Raw genomic sequence first — 26,115 nt, forward strand, 5'->3', positions numbered from 1 at the left:
TCCATCCCAGAGATAAGGCCCTAGAGATAAAATGGTCCTCCAGCCCATCCAGATCCAGTCTTATTGTTGAGTGAAGAATCCATTATTTTGTTCTAGCAGTATTTTTATATGTGTACAAAAACAAATTTGAAAGGATAATCACCATATCTCAGAGCAGGAAGGTATAAAATTATAAGGGATTTTCACTTCCCACTTTATACAATTGTATCATTTAAACATTTGAAAGTGAGCATATATTAGCTTTAATAAAACAATAAAAATATCCCGCATTGAAAAATGTCAATTTCGTATTACTTATTTATGTCACCCTTTGCAATCATCATGGATAATTTGAGGTGGACTCTCCTACTTAAATGTTTTCCTCCATTGGATGAATATTTAAAGTTCAATAATAATAATGCTGTTACTGGCAGTGCGCTCCTCTCCCCAATTGAACCTATTCCCTGAACCAATACTGTGTATCATGTATGAGATATTTGATATATGTTATCTCATTTAATCCTCAGTACTTTTTTTGGAGTGGATGTAACGATCACATTTTAGGGATAAGGTAAACAGAGGCCTTAAAAGGTTAAATTATTTAGTCAAGCCAAGTTGGGATTTCATGGTCCCCAATTCCATGCCTCTTCTGCTATTCCACACCACCTCTGTTCTACTGTGTAGTGTTCATATTAAAATGCAAAAACATGAGCAAATTTCCAGAATGCAAGGCCCCAGTCATTTCATTATTCCTTTGAGATAAATCTAATCTGGTCACAAAAAACTCGGAAGGTGTGAATTGCATAATGATGATGGGTGAGGGCCACTGTTTTCACAGATCTCTCCATCCCAGATTCGTTTCCCTGTAGAAGTAGTAAAGCCACTCGGCAGCATCACTCTTCAAAGAATTAGAAAACAAGGAGCACAAAATCATTTCCAAGTCACCTGCTGCCAGAAAATAAGATTTGAATGGATTTTCTAATGTTTCAAAGTACTTCTTTGCGGATAGATAAGAAATTCATAAAACCAGCCATGAGAGTTATGTTGCCTGTAAGTGTAAACAGTCATGATAGAAGAATGACTGCAAACACCCAGAGAGCCTTTTAAGAGGAGACGGATAATAGGTTATACATCTCAGAGAGGAAGAAAAAGGCCCCTTTGATCATTCTCATGCAAATCCCCGGTAGCCCACAGAAAGCTGCTTTAGGTTGTGCCGTATTTTCTTTTTAAAATGCGTATGGAACAACTAGCTTAGAAGTAATGATGTCCTTTTGAAGATGTTTTTTCTTAAATTGGAAACAATTATGGGAGTTAGACTCTTCCTTTTTTAAAATAGAAATTTCTCTGTAACTCATCCGCTGGAAAATTCCTTCAGAGGCGAAGAGAACACAACAATGCAATTAGCTTCTGGATTTGTTTATCACAGTGGCTTAGAGTCCCCTCTCCTTTCTCTCCATCTTGTATGTAATCAGAAAAAAGAGGCACAAAACACCAGCACCAGCTGCCTCATTTCCTATTCCTTGGATTTCAATAGAGGCACAAAAAATGGCCTCCTGACTCAGCTGAATGAGGTAGAACGTTGCAGTTAAGAACCTTTTTTTGTTTGTCTGTTTAATTTGCTGCGACCTATTTCTCCAAACACAATTCCTTCCTGGTGCCCTTGACTTCTCTGGCCATTGTGATGGGTCACCGGTGGTCAGATCACGTGGGATCCCTTATTGGTTGCTTCCCTCTGGCTCTCTCTCCAATTGTTTGGAACAGTGATATAATTCTGCAGGGTGTAGTGGCACTCCCCAGTCAGATGGGGAGGTAGGAGCACCTTTGCCCAAGTCCTTCTCCCAGCCTAGAATGCCCTACTCCCCTTCCTCCACCAGTATCTTCAAGGTACAGCTTCAGTGCCACCTCTCCCACTGACAGACTCCTTCCCACCATCAGGCATTGCAGAACTTTCACAAACTTAATCACCAGACCCACAGAAGAGACCAGGACTTAATTATTCTCTAATTATTTTTGGGTAATGTAGCTTAGAGTTATTTGTTTCTTCATTAATTGAACACCATCCTTGGGGTCTTCTGGAGGATGGATTGAAGATGAAGAACACACAGTCCATGCCCTTAAGGACCTGCCAGTTTCCTGGCAGTGGCAGACAAGTCAGCAGCTTTCACAGCCGAGTAGGAAAACTCCCCTCAAATTTGAATTGTTCCAAACTGAACCTTGTGTCCTTCCCCCAAACTAAATGGCAACAGCAATCAGTCCCGAAGTGACTCAAGTCCATCCCCTTGGGGTCACCCTTGCCTCTGCTTTCTCCCCATTCCCAGGTCCAGTTATTAATGACCAAGTCAGCAATCCCAGAACCTGATGAGCACCCCTGGGCCTTCACCCACACTGGGCCTTCTGCCTGAATATTCTTCTTTAGTCTGGTGAGATCAAGAGAAAGGAGTCTGTGAGGACTAACGCAAAGTCTAGGAAAAGTTTGCATGGGACCTATATGAGTTATGACTATTATTATTTGAAAAGGCAGAAAACTCAACTCAAGCTGCCTTAAATAATCAACGAACTTTATTGGCCAGTAGGGAAAGGGTGAGCCTTGGTCCGGGGCTCCAATGATCTGACCAGGATTCAGTTTCTTTCTCCATTTCTTTTTTTCTTTGGTGCTTACTCCAATTTCTAGTAGTCTTTCCCCTCTCGTCCCCAAGATGGTACCAGCAACTTCTTTGGCTACATATGTCCTGCTTCTGTCCAGAGGGATCGGAGAGGGTCTGTTTCTCAGAAGTCTGCAGAAATTTCATTGATCACTGACTCAGGTTGGATTATGTGTCCACCCTGAACTGACCACTGTGGCCATGAGAAGGGTCATTTAGAGTGGCCTATGGCAATACAGATTCACTCTAGACTTGGAAGTGAGGTTAAGACTACCCAAGCCATAGCAGGGAATAGTTTTTCGAAGAAAGTTCGGGTGCTGCAGCCGGTAGGGAAGTGGGGAGGCTGAGAAAGCAGTAAACAAATGTCCCTTCTAGGGCCCAATCCATGCATGCTTCGATGGCATGATGCAGGTTCGGACTGAGTGATGGCAGCTGTGGGAAGCCAGCGGGATCTTAAGGAGTCCATTCTTTTCAGATTTCTCTCTCTTAATTATTGGAAAGAATAGTGATGAAGGGAAAGGAGAGATTCTAGAAGCCAGTAGAATGTTAGAGAGTATGATAATGTGTAAAGAGTATGGCAGTCCTTTTGGGGAAGAATTAAACCAGTCTGTGTCATGACAAATGGAAAAATCAAGGTTAAATAAATCCAACAAATGAATACATGACTGTGTATTAAAGCCTTTCTGTCATTCATCAAGGAAGAGCTGAGTATTAGAAACAAGGCACTTGTTCATTGCTCTTTGCATTTTACGTATGGACTTGAGAGTAAATGAATCCGTTTCATACAGTCTCTCTAAGGCAATTAAGAAGGAAGAGCTCCCCCAAGTGGCAGATGATGTAGAAACATTGTGCTCACCCACCTTACCACTCTGTTGTCCTAGAGACTAGTAAATTAGTTAACCGTCTAAATGTTATAATTTCTCCTCAATTTAGTTTTATTTAATTTTTTTTTGTTTTTAAAGATTTATTTATTTATTTTGGCTGCATCGGGTCTTAGTTGCAGCACGTGGGATCTTCGTTGAGGCACACGAGATCTTTCCTTGTGGCATGAGGGCTCTTTGCTGCGGCATGCGGGCTTTGCTCTAGTTGTGGTGTGCGGGTTTTCTCTTCTCTAGTTGTGGCGCGCGGGCTCCAGAGAGCATGGGCTCTGTAGTTTGCGGCTCGCGGGCTCTCTCGTTGAGGCGTGCGAGCTCAGTAGTTGTGGCGCGTGGGCTTAGTTGCCCCGCGGCATGTGGGATCTTAGTTCCCTGACCAGGGATGGAACCCGCATCCCCTGCATTGGAAGGTGGATTCTTTACCACTGGACCACCAGGGAAGTCCCTCAATTTAGTTTTATTAATGAAGGAAGTATAGATACACTTCTTTAAACAAAGATTTACAATCTGAGGGGACACTAGAACATCAGAGTATTAGAGCTAGCAGGGACCAGCCAGGATGACTTATCTGATCGATGAGAAAACAGATTGGGAGAGAGAAGTGACAGGCTGATGCCATGTGGAGAATCAGTGGCTAAACTATCGGTCTTTGAATAGCCAGTCTGGGGGTTGAGCCTCCTTGAGGACTCAGGCCTTTGTTTTTCTTCCCCTCTCATGTAAGATCTCAGGGGCAGCTCCTGGAAAGTGTTAAGCTGGAAAAGATGCCTGGGAACCAGTGAGTTCTTCTTCTTCTTCTTTTTTAATGGCTTTGTTAAACTATAATTGATATGCAAAACCTGCACATATTTAATGTACATTAAATTTGATGTGTTTGGACATATATGTACACCTGTGAAATTATGATTCCACTTATGTGAGGTACTTAAAATTGTCCAGGGTGGGATGCCTTTTATGCGGTCATAAAGGCTGTTGTCCTAAAAAATGACCAGTAGATGGCAGAAAAAATCCATGTACCTGGTAAGGAGGCACCTGTTCCTAAAAGTCTGAAGCTCTGAGTATCTGTTAAATCAGGAGATCAGTTCTCTGCCTGGTGAGTATAGAGACTTACGGAGCACTGTGATACCAGCCCACCCCCACGTCAGTCCTCCAGATCTTTACCTCTTTCAAGAGTCTGATGGTTAATCTCATTCTTCTTTTCATTAAAACATATTAGGAGGAAATAATCCACTTGGAACACTATTTTATAAAAGGCTTGAATGACCGACCATTAGGTCGTATTTCATATTTCCTACTAGAATTTTCTTGCGTTACAGTAGAGATTATTTGACAACCCAAAGTGATGAATCTCTGATGGCCTGAGTGGTGTCTGAAATAGTTTTGGATGAGGCAAAGTTCACCTGCCACTGAAATCGAATCAGTGGAGGCAGCCAGGTACTTCTAGTAATAATAATAACGTATATTTATTCAGCATTTATCATGGGCCAGGTACTATACTAAGCACTTTGTATTAGTAAACTTATTTAATATTCACAATAATCATATGAAGAAATGCATATTAAAACTGTTTTACAGAAAAGTATACGGAAGCCCAGAGAGTTTAAGCAATTTGCTAAAGGTCATATAATTAGAAAAATGTAAGTGATTTAAAAAAATGTATTTCTACTACATGGAATTCACAACATTGGTGCTTGATGTCAGCCTCGTTAGGGCTTCATGAATGCAGATGAAACGTGATTGTCTCTTTGGCCCTGTGATGCGTGTACTAAAATCTTCTGCTCATCACTGGACCACTGGAAAGAATGAATCTGGGAAACTGATTTAGCTGGACTTTCCTGAGTAAGGATGAGCATAAATTCTTAAGGGAGGATTGTGGCAATGTCAAGGCGGATGTTAGCAGAGTATTTTAAAGTGGGACTTTGCTGCCAGCTCCGGGTTACATGGCCTTCCTTAGTGCAATGGAATAGTTAAATCACACATCCTAGCTGCTTTGAGATGCCCGCTCAAGTCTACCCTCCATCTCCTTTGCAGACAGAACACATCCAATGTGATGTGTTTCTCTGTTGTATAACCTGATATTCAAGAACTTTATGCGGGATGTCAGCACCCCTGGAACAGAGTGAGTTTTGTCAGTGATGTCGTGTGCTGTGTCACAGCCCTGTGCCTTGCAAACAGCCTCCCTATTCACTGGCCCATCTCCTAACACTTGCTGCCGTTGTTAGGATTCTGGATTGAAAGTAAGAGAACCCACCTCGAGGCAGCTCATTCAAAAAGTGGCTACAAAATCAGTTCAGGTGTACCTCATGGCACATAGGATGGGAAGGAGCTGGACTTCAAGAGTGACGGAATCCAAACCTGGAAAGATCCTGAGATCGCTTTCTCTGTCCATCTCCTGCCCCTGCTTATGCTTCTCTCTGTACATATTCATTCATCTTATTTCTTAGACCGGAACTTTTCCTGCATCTTCATAAATATCCTGGCCACCCACAACTCTAAAATCCTCATGTTATGTGTTCTGCCACACAAGAAAATGTGACTTGTTGGTCCCCTAACCAAGTTCCTCACAGAAATATATGATGGGCTTCTTCTGGGACATTATTATGCAAACACCTTAATTTTTCTTCGTCTCAGGCCATGGCATGTTTTAGAAGTTTGTTTTGCTTTTTCATCATAGTGGGGCTTTTCTTGCTTACTTTTAGATAAGGCTGTGGCAGTTCTTCCAATATAACCTGTTAATTTCAAAAGACTTCGTGAGTTGGCTGTAATTCACATTCTCAGAATTGGGAAAATCTGTGTCTTTTGAGATAGAAGAGTTCCTTTTTCTTTTTCCTTTTTTTCCCCCCCTAAAATATGAGAATGCTAGTTTTTCAGGTGCCATGCGGCTCTTTGACAACACACAGGCTGCTTTAGTTGTTTTCAATGAACATTATCGGCAGCTGCTCAGCTGTGAGAATGCTTTTTTTTTTTTTAAATTTTCGGGGATGATGGAGAGCCCCCTGTAAGCTGTGCACCCTGAAGCTCGCAGAATCACTGATGACCTCCTGGGTACCAGGGACGCCCCTTGCGACCTGCAGGGGGCGCAAGCACTCCTCGTTTCTTTAAGCACGTGAGCAGGTGAAGGCTCCGGTGAGAGTGTCAAGTGGGCACCATCTAAGTTTGGACCGCAGTTTCCTCTTTGTATTGCCCTTTCTCCCCTGCATGCTCACGCTGGTGTGATGGGAGGTTGATCTGTGGAACTTGTCCAGTTGCCAGATCCTCACAGAAGTCTCCAAGCTGTCTCTTGGTGCCTCCGTCGTCATTCCAGTCACCTTCCCTGCCAAGCTGATATAAACGGAAGATTAGGAAGATGGGCTGGGGTGCGCCCTGGCTCTTCCCGCTGCGATTCTCCACCTGCACTCCAGCCTTTTAGAGATTTTCCAAGACCATCCTTTAGGAAGAATGCAGGGTTTCAGAAGACAGGCAATCTCTTTCCCTAACTAGATGTGTCTGCTTATATAGGAAACTGGCTTGAAGAGTAGGAGAGAGAGCTGATACAGGCTGCAAGGAGAAAGGAAGATAGATTGCGGTGGAACCCCAGTAATTCTGGAGGATCAAGGTCATGAATCAAGAAGTCTACTGACGAATAAGCCGGTCTTGAGTATCCTCACCGGCTTTATCTTATAATAAATAGTTATTATAAATTCCCTTTCTCATACCATAGAACAAAAATCAATTCCAGGTGGCCAGTAGACCTAAATATGAGACGTAAAACAAGAACGGTTCTAGAATATAATTTAGGAGAATATCCTCATGACTCGGTGGCTGACAAGAGTCTCTTGAACAGGATACACCCACACACCCACGTGCCGTGTGCCAACGCTCTGCAGGACCAGGTGTTTTACAAAGTTTGTTTTCCACTCACACAATCCATTGAGGTAAAAACAACTCTCCGCTTTTGAGTCTCGGGAACTTAAAATTCCACATCTGACAGGTTGCCGGTTTTGCAAAGCTGATGAGTATGTGATGAGAAGTCTGATTGGCGTTCTCATCCAAGCTCTCACCCCAACCCACAAGTTGGCTGCAATGATATTTGTAGTTAAAATCAGGGCTCTTTTCAAACAGAAGTGTTAGTCTCAAATTATGAGAAAAAAAATCTAATGTTAAAAAAAAATCTAATGTTCATTAATCACCTATCATGCCAGGGACTAAGTGAGCTCATTCATACACACGACCTTGCTCAATCCTTACGATGGTCCTACGAGGCAAATATAATTGCGCCCATTTTTATAGCTGATGAAATGAATTGATAGAGAAGTGAAACGTCCTCCCCAAGGTCACAAAGCTAGCAACCGCAGGAGCCAGGATTGGATGCAGAGAGTCATCTTCATTTACTATCCATGAAGCAAAAAGGGTAGGGGATTATTTGGATTAGAAATTTTCCAGAACATACGCTACCCACTGCTGGCCTCCATTGTAGGATGACCTCAGTTTTCCTTCCATGGAACCATAGGGTTTCTATGTACCTTCTTCTCAATAGCCAGGCGAGTGTTTATTTTCCAGTTAGACTCAGATGTGTTTGGGGCCAGATTCATTTGGCTTTTGGAAATGTTTGCTGAGTGATTTTAAATGGCACGTCTAGCCACGGGGGTATAGGTGTTCTGTGCTTGATATTTCAGAGTAGTGATCAGTGCTTCCTTGTTTTTCTTTCTTTCTTTCTTTTTTTTTTGTTTTTTGGCCGTGCAGCATGGGGGATCTTAGTTCCCCCACCAGGGACCAAACCTGCGCCCCCTGCATTGGAAGCACGGCGTCTTAACCACTGGACCGCCAGGGAAGTCCCGATCAGTGCTTCCTTTGGAAACATTTAAAATTTCAATTTTATCAGACATATAGAATTCGAATACAGATGGAAGAGTACAGTGGGGCAGAGTATAATATCTATTTTGTTGTTTCAGGAAATATTTCTTTATTGTCCAAAAACATAAAAAAATAAATGTTCAGAAGCAGAGAGAATATCATTGATGAAGATCAGTTATCCTACTCTTTGACTCAATCCTTTTTATTTTTTGCCTTCCCCTATTTCCCTCCAAGATTATGCACAGACTTTTCTGTGAAATCTGTTTTTCATCAGTCTCTCTCCCTCCCTCTCCTTCCCTTCTCTCTCTCTCTCACTCTAAGGGCCCAACACTCAAGACAAGAAGTAGATGCAGGTTTGACACTAGCTTGAGGGTGGAGAGGGCCATGTGAAAGTTGTGAGAAGGAAAAGAATTCGGCTGCCTCTTCCCCTCCTGTAATCAAGAATTGTAGAAAAGATGCTTCCCTAACATCTGGGAGTGGACTTGGTGGGCAGTGATTGCCATCTCTGTGGGATAGCCTCAAATACAATAACATAAACTAACCTCAGAGAGAGATGTTGAAACAGCAGGTGGAACCAGAAACACCCAGCCTTGGAGCTGATAAACCCAGTGGTGACTTTATTAGGAAACAACCACATACTGTAATAGGATAAACCCATCCATGACTTTTTTTAAAGAAAATAATGGTATCACCTTATCTTGTATTTTAAATTATTTTAGGTGTTTTGTTGAAAGTCACGAGTGAGTACAGCTCCTTTGAGAAGCGGTTTATCCTGGATGGAGAGTTAGAGAATAATAAAGTTATGCAGCTGCTAAAATACTTATTTAGAAGGATGGGATCTAGATGTGAGACGTTTAGGAACTTGGGACTGCAGGTTTGGGGGAGGGTGCTAACCTGTAGAATTAATCAGATTCTTTCAATTTCAGCTTACCTCAGGGAGAGGCAAAGTACGTTCAGATGTTACCTGTGAGGAAGGACAGCTAACAAGTCACAGAATGCCCGAAGCGGGCAGTCTCCCTGGATCCAGAAACTTCAAGCAGTAGGACCTGGGAGAATATGCAGTCTATGGAGTCTGTGGCAGATAAAAGACAATGAATTTCTAACATCAGACAGCTTCAGTCTGATGGGTGGGCACCAGAGCTACGTTTAAAGAGTGGTGCCTAAAATACCACTTGCTGGTTCCGTGTATGCATCCTCGATGAGGGGTCTGTTTCTTTAAGTCTTATTTCACATCTTATTTAAGGGCTAACATAAGAAACCGGTTATGTCAGTTCAGAGTTGAGTTCTAGTTTTTTACTAAAATGAATGTTATTAAACAGCAACAACAATAGCAATGAAACGGGAAGATCTGATGGAAGGAATTAGGTTTGAAATTAGATATCACTGGAGTTTAAAACCTTAAAAATGTTTTTTCCAATTGTGATACAGTTGACATACATCACTGTATATGTTTTAAGGTGTAGAGCATAATTATTTGACTTACATATGTCATGAGATGATTACCACAGTAAGCTCAGTGAACATCCGTCACCTCACATAGATACAAAATTAGGGAAAGAGAAAAAAATTATTTTTCCTTGAGGAGAAGTCTTCGGATTTACTCTCTTAATTTTCATACGTAATATACAGTAGTGTTAATTACATTCATCATGTTGTATATTACATCCCTAGTACTTATTTATCTTATGACCAGAAGTTTGTGCCTTTAGAATGCCTTCATCTAATTATCCCTTCCCCCATCCCCCTGCCTCTGTTAACCTCAAATCTGATCTCTTTTTCCATGAGTTTGTTTGTTTGTTTTGGAAGTACATTGACCTACAAAGTTTTGAACACTTCCTGGTGAACAGGACAGTGATTCCATGTTATTATACATTTCAAAACGTTCGCCATGATAAGCCTAGTTACCATCTGTCACCATACAAAGACATCACATGATCATTGACTCTATTCCCCACACTGTACATTTCATACTGTGACCTTTATTTTGTAACTGGTAGTTTACACCTCTTGATCCCCTTCACCTCTCTCCTCCCCTCACTACCCTGTCCTCTGGCAACCACCTGTTTGTTCTCTGTATCTATGACTCTGTTTTTGTTGTGTTTGTTCATCTGTTTTGTTTTTCAGATTCCACATATAAGTGAAGTCACGCAGTATTTGTCTTTCTCTTTCTGACTTATTTCACTAAGCATAATACCCTCTAAGTCCACCCATGTTATCACAGATGGCCAGATTTCATTCTTTTTATGGCTGAGTAATATTCTGTGTGTGTGTGTGTGTGTGTGTGTGTGTGTGTGTATCACATCTTCTTTATCCATTAATTTATCAATGGGCACTTAGGTTGCTTGAATATCTTGGCTATTGTAAATAATGCTGCAATGAACCAGTGGGTGCGTATATATTTTTTCAGTTAGTGTTTTCATTTTCTTCAGATAAATACCCTGGAGTGGAATTGCTGGATCATACGGTAGTTCTCTTTTTAATTTTTTGAGGAATCTCCATACTGTTTTTCATAGTGGCCGTACCAGTGTACATTCCCATCAACAGTGCGTGAGGGTTCCTCCTCTTCCACATTCTCGTCAACACGTGCTATCTGTTGTCTTTTGGATGACAGCCATTCTGATAGGTGTGAGGTGATATCTCATCGTGGTTTTGACTTGCAGTTCCCTGATTCTTAGTGACGTTGAGCATCTTTTCATATGCCTATCGGCCATCTGTATGTCTCCTTTGAAAAAATGTCTATTTTGGGTCCATCCCATTTTTCAATTGGGTTTTTTTAAAAACCAGTTCTTTGTGTATTTTGGACATTAGTGCTCCTCTCTGTTTTTGGGTTGTCTACCTGGGGGTGTAGGTCTTGACTATATCACATCACACTCCTCCTACCCATCTTGTTGTGGTTCCTTTTTTATATCTTTAGCGATAGAAGATCTTTTATGCTAGTCTTCTCATCAGTAGTTGTTCTGTAAATAGCTATTACTTTGGTCAGCCGTGGGAGGGGGTGAGCTCAGTGTCTTCCTACTCCACCATCTTGGCTGCCCCTCCTGGGGTTTGACACCTTGCTTTGCCATTTCTTAGCTGAGTGACCTTAGTCAGATGACTTAATTATTTTGGTTTTCAGCCTTCTCAGTTCTAAAATTGGGTAATTGATATGTAACCTTCAGGGTTGTTGTGAAAAACAAGTGAAATCCCTACTTCAGTGCCTGAAAGTTTGTGTGCAGTCAATAAACAATTGTGTGTAAGTGAATATTACTTCAGTCTCTTGGTTACACACATCAAGGGATTTATATTTACCCCTACTCCTTTGTCCCTGGCTGGCACTAACCTTTCTAATAAATACAGAACTTACAGGTATAGAGTTCATGAAGAAACAACCAATTTTTTGTTAACTTACTTTGCAGATGCAAAGCATTTTAGGAATAGTAGATTCAGTGCTTGCAGCTGCAAAACTTCCATTAAGTTTTATGTATCGTCCTCTTCTCTTCCCTTGATGAAATAAAATGTTAGAGATACGTATATTGAGTAACAATTAGAATTAGTGAGAGACAATGACCAAGTCTTTTTTTTTTTTTTGGCGGTACGCGGGCCCCTCACTGTTGTGGCCTCTCCCATTGTGGAGCACGGGCTCCAGACGCGCAGGCTCAGCGGCCATGGCTCACGGGCCCAGCCGCTCCGCGGCATGCGGGATCCTCCCGGACCGGGGCACGAACCCGCGTCCCCTGCATCGGCAGGCGGACTCTCAATCACTGCGCCACCAGGGAAGCCCTGACCAAGTCTTTAAAACTCTCAAATAAGAGGAAAGTTGGCCATCCTTTGGGAGGAAAGAAAGCCCTCCTTTACCTCAATTAACAGGTGAAACCACCAGGATTCTGCCTAAATAACAAAAGTAATTGAAGTTGCATTTATATGTCACAAGAGAATCTTTTTTTTTTAAACATCTTTATTGGCGTATAATTGCTTTACAATGGTGTGTTAGTCTCTGCTGTATAACAAAGTGATTCAGCTATATGTATACATATATCCCCATATCCCCTCCCTCTTGTGCCTCCCTCCCACCCTCCCTATCCCACCCCTCTAGGTGGAAACAAAGCACCTAGCTGATCTCCCTGTGCTATGTGGCTGCTTCCCACTAGCTATCTATTTTATATTTGGTAGTGTAAATATGTCCATGCCACTCTCTTACTTCATCCCAGCTTACCCTTCCCCCTCCCCGTGTCCTCAAGTCCATTCTTTACGTCTGCGTCTTTATTCCTGTCCTGCCCCTAGGTTCTTCAGAAACTTTTTTTTTTTAAATTCCATATATATGTGTTAGCATACGGTATTTGTTTTTCTCTTTCTGACTTACTTCACTCTGTATGACAGACTCTAGGTCCATCCACCTCACTACAAATAACTCAATTTCATTTCTTTTTATGGCTCAGTAATATTCCATTGTATATATGTGCCACATCTTCTTTATCCGTTCATCTGTCGATGGACACTTAGGTTGCTTCCATGTCCTGGCTATAGTAAATACAGTTGCAATGAACATTGTGGTACATGACTTTGAATTATGGTTTTCTCAGGGAATATGGCCAGTACTGGGATTGCTAGGCTGTATGGTAGTTCTATTTTTAGTTTTTTGAGGAACCTCCATACTGTTCTCCATAGCGGCTGTATCAATTTACATTCCCACCAGCAGTGCAAGAGGGTTCCCTCTTCTCCACACCCCCTCCAGCATTTATTGTTGGTAGAGTTTTTCAGTGATGACCATTCTGACTGGTGTGAGGTGATACCTCACTGTAGTTTTGTTTTGTTTTGTTTTGTTTTTTTGCGGTGTGCGGGCCTCTCACTGTTGTGGCCTCTCCCGTTGCGGAGCACAGGCCCCGGACACGCAGGCTCAGCGGCCATGGCTCACGGGCCCAGCCGCTCCACGGCATGTGGGATCTTCCCGGGCTGGGGCACGAACCCATGTCCCCTGCATCGGCAGGTGGACTCTCAACCACTGTGCCACCGGGGAAGCCCCTCACTGTAGTTTTGATTTGCATTTCTCTAATGATTAATGATGTTGAGCATTCTTTCATGTGTTTGTTGGCCATCTGTATATCTTCTTTTGAGAAATGTCTGTTTAGGTCTTCTGCCCATTTTTGGATTGGGTTGTTTGTTTTTTTTGATATTGAGCTGCATGAGCTGCTTGTATATTTTGGAGATTAATCCTTTGTCCGTTGCTTCGTTTGCAAATATTTTCTCCCATTCTGAGGGTTGGCTTTTAGTCTTGTTTGTGGTTTCCTTTGCTGTGCAAAAGCTTTTAAGTTCCATTAGGTCCCATTTGTTTATTTTGTTTTTATTTCCATTTCTCTAGGAGGTGGGTCAAAAGGATCTTGCTGTGATTTATGTCATACAGTGTTCTTCCTATATTTTCCTCTAACAGTTTTATAGCATCTGGCCTTACATTTAGGTCTTTAATCCATTTGGAGTTTATTTTTGTGTATAGTGTTAGGGAGTGTTCTAATTTCATTCTTTTACATGTCGCTGAGAATAGATGCATCTTTGAGGACAAAATTTAAGGTGTACTTTGAAGATAACTCAGAGATATTAGACACAACATCAAAACTTGATTTCCTATGGGACAGCTTGAGTGAGAACTCACTGTAGTAGTGTTTAAAAAGTGAAAGCTTAGAGAAATCCAGGCCATCTGCTTCCCCTTAACTCCTTTTTCCCAGAGCTCAGCCCTCTGGCATGGAGGTAAGATCTTCAAGGTAGTGGTAAATTTCAGCTCTGTGTTTAACTGAGCTAGCTGGGAGCCAGGTCAATTGTAGTTGTTCCTTTTTCTTTTTTTTCTCTTTTCATTTTCTTTTTTTTTTGCCACACCACGAAGCTTGCAGGATCTTAGTTCCCTGACCAGGGATCAAACCCAGGCCGGCCCTCGGCAGTGAAAGCGCAGAGTCCTGACCACTGTACTGCCAGGGAATTCCCCAATTGTAGTTTCTTTTTTTTTTTTAATTAATTTTGATTGTAGTGTAGTTGCTTTACAATGTTGTGTAAGCTTCTACTGCACAGCAAAATGAATCAGCCATACTTATACATATATCCCCTCCCTTTTGGAATTCCCTCCCGTTTAGGACACCACAGTGCATTAAGTAGAGTTCCCTGTGCTCTGCAGTAGGTTCCCCTCAGTTGTCCCCAATTGTAGTTTCTTACAAAGACAAAGCTGATGGCTGAATTTCAACCATTTTATCTCTTTATTCTGTGCTTCTACTGTTGATACTAATATTTACAGCCAGATCCCTACATACGTTTTACAGTTGCTGAATCAGAATAGTGACATAGAGGGCTGTGGCCCCAACGAATGGAAAATGACTCCCCGTAGCTTACATGCAAAAGAAAGTTATTTCGTTATAACCAGGTTAAAACCAGTTATAACCAGGAAGATGACTGGTTAGCTCAACAGATTGAAGGGAGAATTGAAAATCAGTCAGGCACAGTGTCAAGGCAGCTCTAAGAGTCCAGTAGCAGGTGCGATTGGTCATTCTTCTTTGGAGACAAATGAGAATATATAGCAATGGCTTAGATCCACCTTCATTCCCATGGTGCGTCATTTCTCTTGAGACTCAAGTTCTGGGAAGTGGAGTCAAATTGTCCTGAATGTCCAGTGAGGAGGGGAAGAGTGTAGGGCACTATGATTGACACAACGAAAGGCATTGATCAGTTTTGCAAGGAAAAATCAGAGCGCTGTTACTTAAAGAACATTGGAAGTATTCTGGGCAGGCAAGACCTGTCCCTACAAGTGACATCTCGCTGGCAGGTAATGATTTTACCTAGAGTGGAGCTTTCCCAGTAAATCAGTTGCTAATGATGAGTGAAGTGTAATGGCAGCTAATTATCTGACTGACACCTCACTCCTATTAGAGCTTAGCAATGGCAGGCCAATGGCATAGGTGACGTTACAAAAAAGGGAAAAAGAGGAGAGAGCAAGGAAGAAGAGGAAGAAGGAGGGAAGAAGAAACAGTGGCTCACATCACAGCCGCCATAACCAGTACAGTGCCCTTCACATAGCTCTCTCATCATGCCACGTGGTGGCTGGAAGGGCATGCAGGTAGGACCTATCCCCAGAAAGAAAACCTTTCATCTAGATCAGCACTGTCTGGTAGAAATATAGTGCCGGCCATGTAAGTAATTTTAAATTATCTTATAAGATACACTAAAAGAAAAGTAAAAAGTAACAGGTGAAATTATTTTTAATAATTTGATTTCTTCTCTCAAAATATTTTGAGGTCAATGTATAATTAATGCAAAATGTGAGTGAGATACGTTACCATTTCTTCATGCTAAAGTTTTGAAATCTAGAGTGTTTTTTATGCTTACCGCACCCCTCAGTTTGGACTAGCCCCATTTTAATAGCCACAAGTGGTTAGTGGCTACCATATTGGACAATAGAGGCTTAGACGATTCTGGCGTTCCGGCATTACTTTGAAACATCAGATCACTTGTATAATTATTGTACAGTTGTACCATAGTATCTGAGGCGTGCGTGAGGGCCAGGTGTCCTGGTTTTCTTTCATTTTAAGCAAAAGTAAAGGTAAACACACTTTACTTCCATTCCATGTTTACTGAGCTAAGGTGGTTGGTTTGTTTTTCTGATTCACGTTTGTCGTTTTTCCCAGTTCCTCTTCTGAGGAGTAATCAGTGTTCTGTGAAACTTCCGCAGAAGTTCCTTGGAGACAAAAGAGAGGACCCTGGTACCTATGAGGAACATGAGTCCAGGAGACAATCAATAACTTGTCCAAAGATTTGCCAGCTCGGTGGTTGCTGAGCTGGGATTGCAGTCTCGTTTGCTTTCTCCGCACTGTAGCCCTGAGCTTTGTCTTGCATCAGACCCATCTCACTTCTTTGCTGTTGACCTTGGTGTGTAGCTTCCTGGACCCTGAACCTCCAGGAGAGGATGGAGATGGTCAAAGGAGAGCCGCCCTGCCCCGTGAGGGTGAGGAACTAGATCAGGGGTAAGAGGAAGCTGCCTCTGTTTAGTCTGCTCTGTACAAAGGTGGTCACTTACATCCACGTCTTTAAAAAATTTATAGCCTAATGACTACATGTTTGCTGATGTGAGCATTTTAAACCTTCAGTGTCCTGGTTACAGGGAAGCTTGGAGAATGACTCTGTTTGTCTCCATCAATGGTTTCCCTTCAAGCTCATAGGCCGGTGTGGAGCATTTGTAATTTTTTTAAACAGTAGCTTTCTTGTCTTTATGACAAAAGTACATGCTTCATGTGGAAAATTTGGGGAAAAAATAGGTCTGTGTCACACACAGAAATAAATACATACATACAATACATACGTATGTAAATCAATCAATAAATGTCACCTGTTTTCCTAGCGGTTGGGGCAGGGGAAGAAGCTCAAAATTTTGTATTTTGCTATATTTCTTTATGGTGTTTTTTCAAGATATATGAATATAACATTTATACAGTTTATTGTTTCAATAACAATGAGAGTCTACTGTACAATTGGTTTATCACTTACTTCTTTTTACCCTTTGCTTCACTGCTTCCCATGGTAGATTTTGATTTCTGATCCTTCCCCTGGGTCACTAGGATGGCTTCACATAAGTCCTTTCTCTCTGGCCTCGTGATCCAGCTGTGCCCTGGGTCTCCATGGAGGGAGGGCATAGACCAGTGCTCACCATGTCTTCTGGGCTCAGCGCACCTGTGGGACAGGCCTGGCAAAGGAGGAAATTGGGGGACCACAGAATCGACCAGCCACTCTGACTCCCATTGGGTTCCCTGAGGAGCCCCAGGACTGAGTATCCCAGTAGGTTAATATTTCTGAATGTACAAAAGCCTGTTTTCGTACAGTTGCAAATATAGCAAGAAGTACGTCTAAGGGCTTCTGTGAATTTGGAAGAAGGGTGTTCACTACTCTGGGGCTCCACCAGAGGGGGGACTGGAAGGAAACAGAGTTCAGGACTGTGAACGAATATGTGTTCTTACCCCAGTTTGCGGTGGGCAGACACAGTCACGTGAAAGCTAGGACCATGCCATCTGGCCAGCAGATGCCTGGACCCTTCTAGCCCCACAACACACACTCGCCCCATCAGTCCCCAGAGAGGCTTAGCAAGCAGACAGCGAGGGCTAGCCTTCACCTCCTTGGGGATACGGAACCCAGATGGGCCTTGGGAAGAGGAGCCGGTTGTCCAGGTGGTAGGTGTGTGGGCAGTGGGAAGTCATGTTGATGCATGTCTGCCCCCATGAGTTAATGCTCCTACTTTCCAGGCACATGTGGTTGGAGCAAAGAGTTCACTTCCACTGAGGGAGAGACCCTTAGTTTCCTTCTCCCCCAAATCGGGAAGCAATTGATGGTATTCTTCCCACTAGCAAACACCGAGAAATTTTTCTTTTACTAGCTTTTTACAGATGTCTTAATTGACCTACTCCCAAAATTCATCCTAACACGTGCCGATGACTACAACAGAGAAGCAGGGGGAGAGAGATTTTTCAGCCTGCTAATGTATGAATAACAACACCTCTTTTTTTCCCCCTTTACTTAAGAAATAAAGTATACTGTCTACCAAGAGAGAAGATGACAGGCGTGTATGCAGAGATAATTGCATGAATTTGCCTCTCTGTTTGTCTAGTGAAATCAGCTCTGTTTCAAAGAAGATTTTTTTTTAAATGCTTTCCCGGAGTTACTTTCCTCCTGTTGATCCCCTTCTGATGGTTGACAGTAAGGTTTGCCAGTTTCCTTTTCCCAGAAATGTTACGCTCACATCAGGATTCTCTCCAGCAGTGTTCCTACAGAGCTCTTGACTGTTCTTTTCCTCCAGCCAGGCCAGTCTGGTTCTAGAACCAGATCAAACATTCTGCCATTTACACTCTGTCTGGCTCTGGGCAAATCACACCACCTCTGTGAGCCAGATTCCTCACCTGCAAGGTGGGGATGATTCTCTCGACCACACGGGTGTGGTGTGGATACAACGAGATGGTGATTGTGAAGGCTCCAGAGACAGTGCACGGCTTATAAAAAGCACCAATCAATGTCATCGTCCATCTCTCCTGCCCCACGGAATAATGATAACAATTCCTACCATTATTGAGCACGTGGTGTGCGCCAGGCATCTCACTGGCATGTTCTTGTTTAATCCTCAGGATGTGGGAACAGTCTGACGAGGTGAGCATTACAAGTCCTTTTGCAGATGAGGAAAATGAGAGATTTAGGGATTCAACTCTGGTCCATTCACTATAAATGAGGGAGCCAGAATTTGATGCGTGTAACTTCAGAAGGGATCATCTCAAGCGCTGCACTGGAGTTCTTCCTCACAGGGAAATCTTATTGTCTAAAACATCCTAAATAAGCTTGCTCGTGGGAGGTGTGTGTGCGTGTGTGTGTGTGTGTGTGTGTGTGTGTATGTTTTACCACTTGGGAATAAAATGTGAGTACATGTTAGGCACTTAAAATTACTCCTCTTTGGGCTTCCCTGGTGGCGCAGTGGTTGAGAATCTGCCTGCCAATGCAGGGAACACGGGTTCGCGCCCCGGTCCGGGAAGATCCCACATGCCGCGGAGCAACTAGGCCCGTGAGCCACAGCTACTGAGCCTGCGCGTCTGGAGCCTGTGCTCCGCAACGGGAGAGGCCGCGATAGTGAGAGGTCCGCGCACCGCGATGAAGAGTGGTCCCCACTCACCGCAACTAGAGAAAGCCCTCGCACAGAAACGAAGACCCAACGCAGTCAAAAATAAATAAATAAATAAATTTAAAAAATGACTCCTCTTTTCCTACCCGGTGACGCTGCTGGTTTCCCATAACTCTGCACTGCAGAGCACGTGGAAACCAAGCCCTGCCCCAGGTTCCCTCCTTCCTGGTGGAGGACTCCCTTTCAGAGTAGAGGGACCTAGAATGCCATGTCCTCTGTCCCTCAGAGGCACCTGACCACTCAGTCCCTTGTGATGCAAACTCAGAAGCTCACTGGAGAGGTTGTACCACCCTGCAAGCAGCATCTACTCCTGTGTCAACTTAGAAAGGTAGTGAGCCAGCCCTGGGAGACAGTCCTTCTCCTCCTTATCAACACACGCTGCCTGTCAGTTGCCGCTTTCTTTGAAAATAACCAATTTATTTTCATCATTATATTGATGCATCCTGCTTCCCCTGCCACAGCAATGCTCTCGGACTCCTGCTCTTTGAATCCGTGAATTACTTCTTAGGCCAGGTCCTGGGCTGGATGCTGGGGAATCAGTGGAGGCCAAATCAGGTTATGTGAGGAATGCCACACTCTCTGGCCAGGAGAACAGACAGTAAACAAAATATTCCATATAAATTGTTTGCAAGAGAACTACCTGCAGTTAAGAGAAGTATAGAATGCTATGCAAACACAAGACGAGGGGGCCTAAGAGGACCTGGGATGTAGGAGTAGAGGGGTATTAGTTTCTCGTTGCTGCTGTAACAAAATATGCGTGGAAGCTTAAAAAGAATCTTAAGGTTCTGAAGGTCAGAAGTCTGAACTGGGTCTTACAGGGCTAAAATCAAGGTGTTGGAAGGGCTGTGTTTCTCCTGGAGGCAGGAGTGGAGAATCTATTTCCTTACCTTTTCCATCTTCTAGAGGTTGCCCACATTCCTTGGTTTGTGACTCCCAGCCAGTAATTACATCACTCCAACCACCACTTTTGCAGTCATATCTTCTCTGACTCCCCTGCCTTCTACTTTTCCTGGATCACGACCCTTGTGATTTCTTTGGGACCAGTGAGATAAGCCAGGATAATCTTCCCGTATCAAGATTCGTAACTTAATTGCATCTCAAGATCTCTTCTGCCCTGTAACATACTCACAGCTTTCAGGAATTAGGATGTAGATCAGTGGAGAGGCCATTGTTCTGCCTACCACCTGGAGTAAAAGAGGAGTTGAGGAAAAAAACCAGGAAGAGCAAAAGCATTTAGAAGAATACACACGGGATAGTAGGAGGGAAGCAGGTGTTGTGGGCAGCAAGGACCCACCACCCAGAGAGAGTGCCCTGTGGAAAGGTCCAGAGGTGGGCAGAGATGTGCTGCCTGGACCCGAAAGAGTCCTGGGTTGGTGTTGTAGAGAGAATGAGAGCACATGAGGTCAAAGCAGCTGGCAGTGGTCCACTCATGAAGGACTTGGCTCTGCTCTGAGAGGACTAAGACGGAGGACTTCAGCAGGGAAGGGGTGGCTTCACATCCAGGCTTTAAAAGATGACTTCGATGGTGTCTGGGGGATCACATTAGAGGGGGGCAAGAATGAATTCCAGGGGGCATGGCAGTGAGAAGGAAGAGATCATTGTGGCTTGTCTAGGATGGTGGGGTCAGATTCAGGAGATATTCAAGAGGTGGATGAAGGTGAGGTGTCAGGGGTAACGTCAAGGCTTCCGGCATGAACACTAGGGTGACTGGCGGCACCTGCATGAAGACAGGAAGCTTTGAAGGAGTGAAGGTGTGTGGTGAGTTCAAGAATAACGTTTTGGACCTAGCTTGAGTTACCAATATGACATTTAAATTGAGCTGTTGAGTAGGCCTACTGGTATGTCATAAGTCAAGGCCGGTCCTCTTTTAGAGATATTTATTCAAGCAGTATGACAGGCTACAAGGAGATAGGATTTGGAAGCAAAGGTTTACGTGAGTCCTCTTTTTCCATCAATGTTCTGTATGACTGGGTCAAGCCATATAGATCCTCAGAGCCCCAGTTTCCTCATTTTAAAAATCATTAGTAAAATTTCTGTCCTGCTGATAATACCAGATTGTTCTGAAGATCAAATGATAAAGTAAATATGAAAGTGCTTCGTAACTTTTAAATGTTTTATAAATGTTATTTTAATGTTTTTTTTAGTAGGATTAATGATTCAGGTACGTAAAGTAGGAGGGGGCATATTACCGTTATTGATTACAAAATCATCTTAATCACATTGTATAGTATTTTGTCCACCTTCTCTCTCCATGGACTAAATAATTCCACTTCCCATATCGTCTTTGAGATTCCATGTTCTAATCATTTGATCATCTCTGTGGACAGAGCTGGCCCTGGACAAAACTGCCAGGAGAGTGGGGGGGGAGGCGGAGTCCTATGATGCGGTGGCGGGAGAGGTGACAGGAGAGTGCTCATTGGAGAGGAGGTTAGGAGAACGTTCCTGAAATGTTTACTGTCTGCCAGCACCTCGCAACTGCTTTACAACATGGGCGTTCTTTTCCCATTTTACTGATAAGGATGCAGAGTGTTCGGGGCGTTCATTGACCTTGTGGATGGAGGCTGGTGGGTGATGCAGCCCTCAGCATCTGGAGTCCATGTTTCCCTCCATGCCCAAAGCCTCCGGGGAACAGGAAGAGTGGGACTTTTGTGCCCTGTTGTCCCCTGGAGGTGCTCATTGAGCTGACACTTTTCCGGTTTAAAAAGAAGAATCTGACTGATACTCACTGAGGTGTTTTTGACTTCTCTGTGAGCTCCTCAGCCCAGAACAGAGCTCTCTGAAAATAGAAACTCTCCGTGTTAGCCATATTTATGGAGGTGATCATTTTGCCATGTATACAAATGTTGAATCATTATGTTGTACACCTGAAACTGATACAATGTTATATGGCAATTAGACTTCAATAAGAAAAAAGAAAATGGAAGCTCTCTCTTTTATTGTTGTTCTTTAATATTCTGAAGCTTCTAGTAGGTGTGCAATACAATTTTTTTGTAACTGAATAAATGAGTCCTCTCAGTGTCATTTCTATTATAAAAACGATTCAGAAATGGCAATGGCTCCCTTTGGCAGTATTTCAGATGGAGAGAAAGCCTGGAAGAGTAATTGACGGTGTGCATTCTGTAATCTAAGGGGTCATCCTCCAATCAGGCTCCCTACTTCGTAGACTCATAATCCTTACTGACGCTGGAGCTCTTCTCTGGAAGGCACCTCTCCAAATTCTGCGTCTGACCCTGCTCTCATCCCTGCTTAGCACAATGAGGCCCAAGTTCCCAGCCTGCCCGGGATACAGGGTGGTATTTCCTATTTGCTTTCTTTCCTCAGAAAAACAATTCAGTGCATGGAACAACAACAACAAAAACATAGCAGACACAAGCATTTTCATTTGTAGTGGCAAAGTCTGGGATATATGCCCTCTATAACAATTAGGCTTTTTGTTGCCTTCGATCTTCAGTAATATCTTACACCTTGACATGATTTCTGATGTGACATTTCCCTGTAGAGATGCGAGTTAAGACGTTGGTACTGACTTTGCATTTGAGAGGAAGTTGTTACCGCAGCACTTGCAGTTTAGAAGATACAGGAAAATAAGTCATCTTTGCATGATTTATTCCCAAAGCCCATTATCACAAAATGCCCCTGATAATTCAGGTTCATATTAAATTTCTGCCATTCAGAGAAAGGACAGTTTGGGCAAATAAGTGCTCATTAAAATTTATTTAGAGGGAATATTTTCCATTAGGGTGTTTCATTATTTAAGAAAGAAATAGAAGCCTAGGCAGTAATGCATAATGCTCACACCAACATGGCGTTTCAGATAAATTACATGTGGATGAGGGTGAATGTGTTTGGGTTGGGAAGGCTGAGTGATTCTAGCAGGTACTGTAGTTGCATAATTATAAGCCAGGTTGAAAGAAGTTGCTGAAAAGCAAGGATGAGCCCAAAGAAATCCACCAACAAGCCAATAAAAAATTATTCCATGCTGGTCTAATTTTTGTTCCTTTTGAAACTGAGGGTTGGGGCCTCCGTATCGGTGGAGCCGGCGTGTGTGTATTACTGTGAGTCTGTGGATGGTTAAGAGGCTAGACAGGCAATACAGGGGGTGAGTAGAGAATAATGGGCACCCTGAGGGATACCGACCCTAACTCAAGGCACCACACTTCATTATTTTTAAGGCAGAGGAAGGATGGCTGGGGCCAGATGTGGGGTTTGGCTCACCAGTGCGCAGCCAGGACATTTCAATAACCACACATCTCTCTTAAAGAGCTGCATTTTCACTCACCACTGAGGCTTGATAATATTCTTTCACACAGCCTCAGGGAAGTTCTCAAGGTGCCCTCTTTCTGCGTCGAGGAGGTCCTTTGTGCAGACGCCTTGGATGATTTCCCTTCCTCTCAAAACAGGATCTGGTACCACTTCCATGTGTGTGGGGGGATGTTCCCCACACCAGCCAGCGAATCTTGGGACACCAGCTGCGTGTCTTACAATTCAACTCAATTCAGCTATACTTGGAGACTACATCATATTCCACGAGTTAAGTGTTCAGTCCTACAAGACTGTCTGATCAGGCCTCCCAAGGTGGCTGCTGTCTTGCTCTCTGTACCTCCCCTGCTTCACCTATACTCTACTCACGTGACCGACCTTCCTACGTACTTACCCCTGCCCCCGCTAGTGATTGTTCTAATCTTTTTTTTTTTTTGCGGTACGCGGGCCTCTCACTGCTGTGGCCTCTCCCATTGTGGAGCGCAGGCTCCGGACTCGCAGGCTCAGCGGCCATGGCTCACGGGCCCAGCCGCTCCGCGGCATGTGGGATCTTCTCGGACCGGGGCACGAACCCGTGTCCCCTGCATCGGCAGGTGGACTCTCAACCACTGCGCCACCAGGGAAGCCCTGTTCTAATACTTAGGTCAGAACATCTTCACCTGTTAGCTTATCAAAGGGGCCAGGAGGGGCCTCGTGCCCCTTTGCTAGTTTCCCTGGTAACCGATGAGCCCACCCGATGTCAATTCTCCCTATAACTAGGGACCTCCCTCTCCCCTGGGAGCGAAGACTTCTGCCACATCCTGCATGCCGCCGGAAGCACACGGTGCGATGTTGTTCCAGGACCTTGCTGCAGATGTGTAAAGTCCCTCTAACCATTAAACCACTGACGTCTCTGTCTCTGACTCCAGGCTCTTTCTTTCGTCTTAGAGCTGGGTAAGTACCGACCTTGCAGGCCTGCGGGGTGCAGCCCAGCAAACACTCCTCTCCCTCCCTCTTCCTCCTTCCCGCCCACTTCAGATGCAAGTTGCAAGGCCAGTTGGTTATCTGTGCTTCTGACCTACTGGCTAGAAATCAGGGGTTCCCAAGAGCCCCTCCTTGGGTTCAATTAATTTGCTAGAGTGGCTCATTGATTTTAAGAGAAACATTTTACTTACTAGATGAGCAGTTTATTATAAAAGGGTGTAACTGAGGAATAGGCAGATGGAAGAGATGCACAGGGCAAGGCATGTGGAAAGGGTGTGGAGCTCCCAGGACCTCTCCAGGCCTGCCATTCTCCCAGAATCTCCACCTGTTCACCAACCCGGAAGCTCTCCAAACCCTGTCCTTTTGGGGGTTTATGGAGGCTTCATTACATAGGCAGAAGCACATAGGCATGAATAATTAAATCATTGGCCATTGGTAATTGGTTCAACTTCCAGCCCATTGTTCCCTTCCCGGAGGTTGTTGGTGGTGGGGGGATACTGAAAATTCTAACCCTCTAATCATGTGATTGGTTCCCCTGGCAACTAGCCCTCATCCCTAAGTTACCTAAGGGCTTTACAAAAGTCACCTCACTGACATAGTAAAAGACACCTTTATCCCTCTTATCACAGGAAATTCCAAGGCTGAAGACCAAATACATATTTGAAGAACCTCAATTAATACAAAGCCAAACAACTACAGAGAACACCACACCCAAGTACATTATATTCAAACTGCTGAACACCAAAGATAAAGAGAAAATCTTAACAGTGGTTGAGCTAGCTGTGCGTTCTGTTGTTGCTCTGGTTACCCTCAGTGGACCCCCAGCTTTGAATTCTTCCAGCTTTGCCTTGTGCTTGAGATGGGGACAGGTTATCAGAGGTTTTCTCCATGTTCTTATGCCCCCCGCCACCCCCTCAGCTTTAGGCTTTCCCTCTGAGCCAGAACCTCAGAGATCATTGTTCTGCATGGTCTTGCCCCATTCTGTGTGATGGACAGTTGATCTTTGTAATTGATCCTCACTGGCCCCATTGAGGTGCGAAAGGGTATTCTCTGGTTTTCCCTCTTAAGCCTCAATCTTAGGCTTCTGTTGTATTCCTGGGGCTCATTGGTGGAGGTTACTCAGTGATTCTGCCACTCCTGCAAAAATAGAGAATTTCTAATGATCTGAGCCCACATGGTTTCCTGAGACTCTCCAAACAGTAGTGTGAGTTGTGCCCTCCTTTCTTTGCTGCAGTGGGTCTTTGCCTGTGTTCTAAGTTTGGCAGTTCTTGCCACCCTTTCCTCAACAGCTTAATGCTTTTGTTCCATGGAGGAGGAAGATCTGGGTGGGGATTTAGGCTTTCTGAACCACCCTGTTCTTCATCTTGCTTCTGAAGCCCATAAAGAATAACCTGTGAGTTGGTACAAACTCCCTTTATATCTGAATCTCCCAGGGGTTCTATACTCTCACACTTGCCTAAACTGGTCTTCAGCAAGTTGTTAGAATTTTTAGCTGAAATCTTGCCCACTTGTGTGGCATATGTGGCTTGACTTGGTGAAGAAAGTAGAATACTCGTACTCAAGGCAAAGTGCTTTCCGTATCAAGCCTTTCTCTGATTCCGGGGAGTGCAGCCCATGCTGGGGGAAGGAATTCTTAGCCAACCTTGGCCATGGGGTTAGTTCTCTTGGTCTAAACTCACTCTCTGCACCTAGCACCAATGCTAGGCAACTACTGCTTTTAGATAGTTCCTTTTCCGGGAGCAGAGGGCTGTGGCCCAAGCTGCAGATAAATTCCTAAAACTGTATATTTATGTTATGATTTAGCAAATTATGTACTCTTTAAGATTAAATGTGGTAATCCATTAAATTCCCTATGAAACGTCATAACCTGTGGATACATGCAGAGCAGAAGGAATCTCCTCAGCCC

The 26,115-nt window shown here is 43.7% G+C and overlaps 1 long non-coding RNA gene across 2 annotated transcripts in view; it reads left to right on the forward strand.

The window, feature by feature from the left end:
• LOC307179226 overlaps window positions 1–24,918 on the forward strand; it is a 69,555-nt gene extending 44,637 nt beyond the window's left edge. For both annotated transcript variants that reach the window (XR_013825344.1, XR_013825345.1), the window contains exons 3-4: window positions 24,006–24,179; window positions 24,839–24,918. This is a non-coding gene — a long non-coding RNA (uncharacterized lncRNA). The remainder of the gene's footprint in view (window positions 1–24,005; window positions 24,180–24,838) is intronic.
• The last annotated feature ends 1,197 nt before the right edge of the window (window positions 24,919–26,115 follow it).

Source organism: Stenella coeruleoalba (genome assembly GCF_951394435.1).
Source record: "Stenella coeruleoalba genome assembly, chromosome: 20".
In the NCBI taxonomy this organism is placed as follows: domain Eukaryota; kingdom Metazoa; phylum Chordata; class Mammalia; order Artiodactyla; family Delphinidae; genus Stenella; species Stenella coeruleoalba.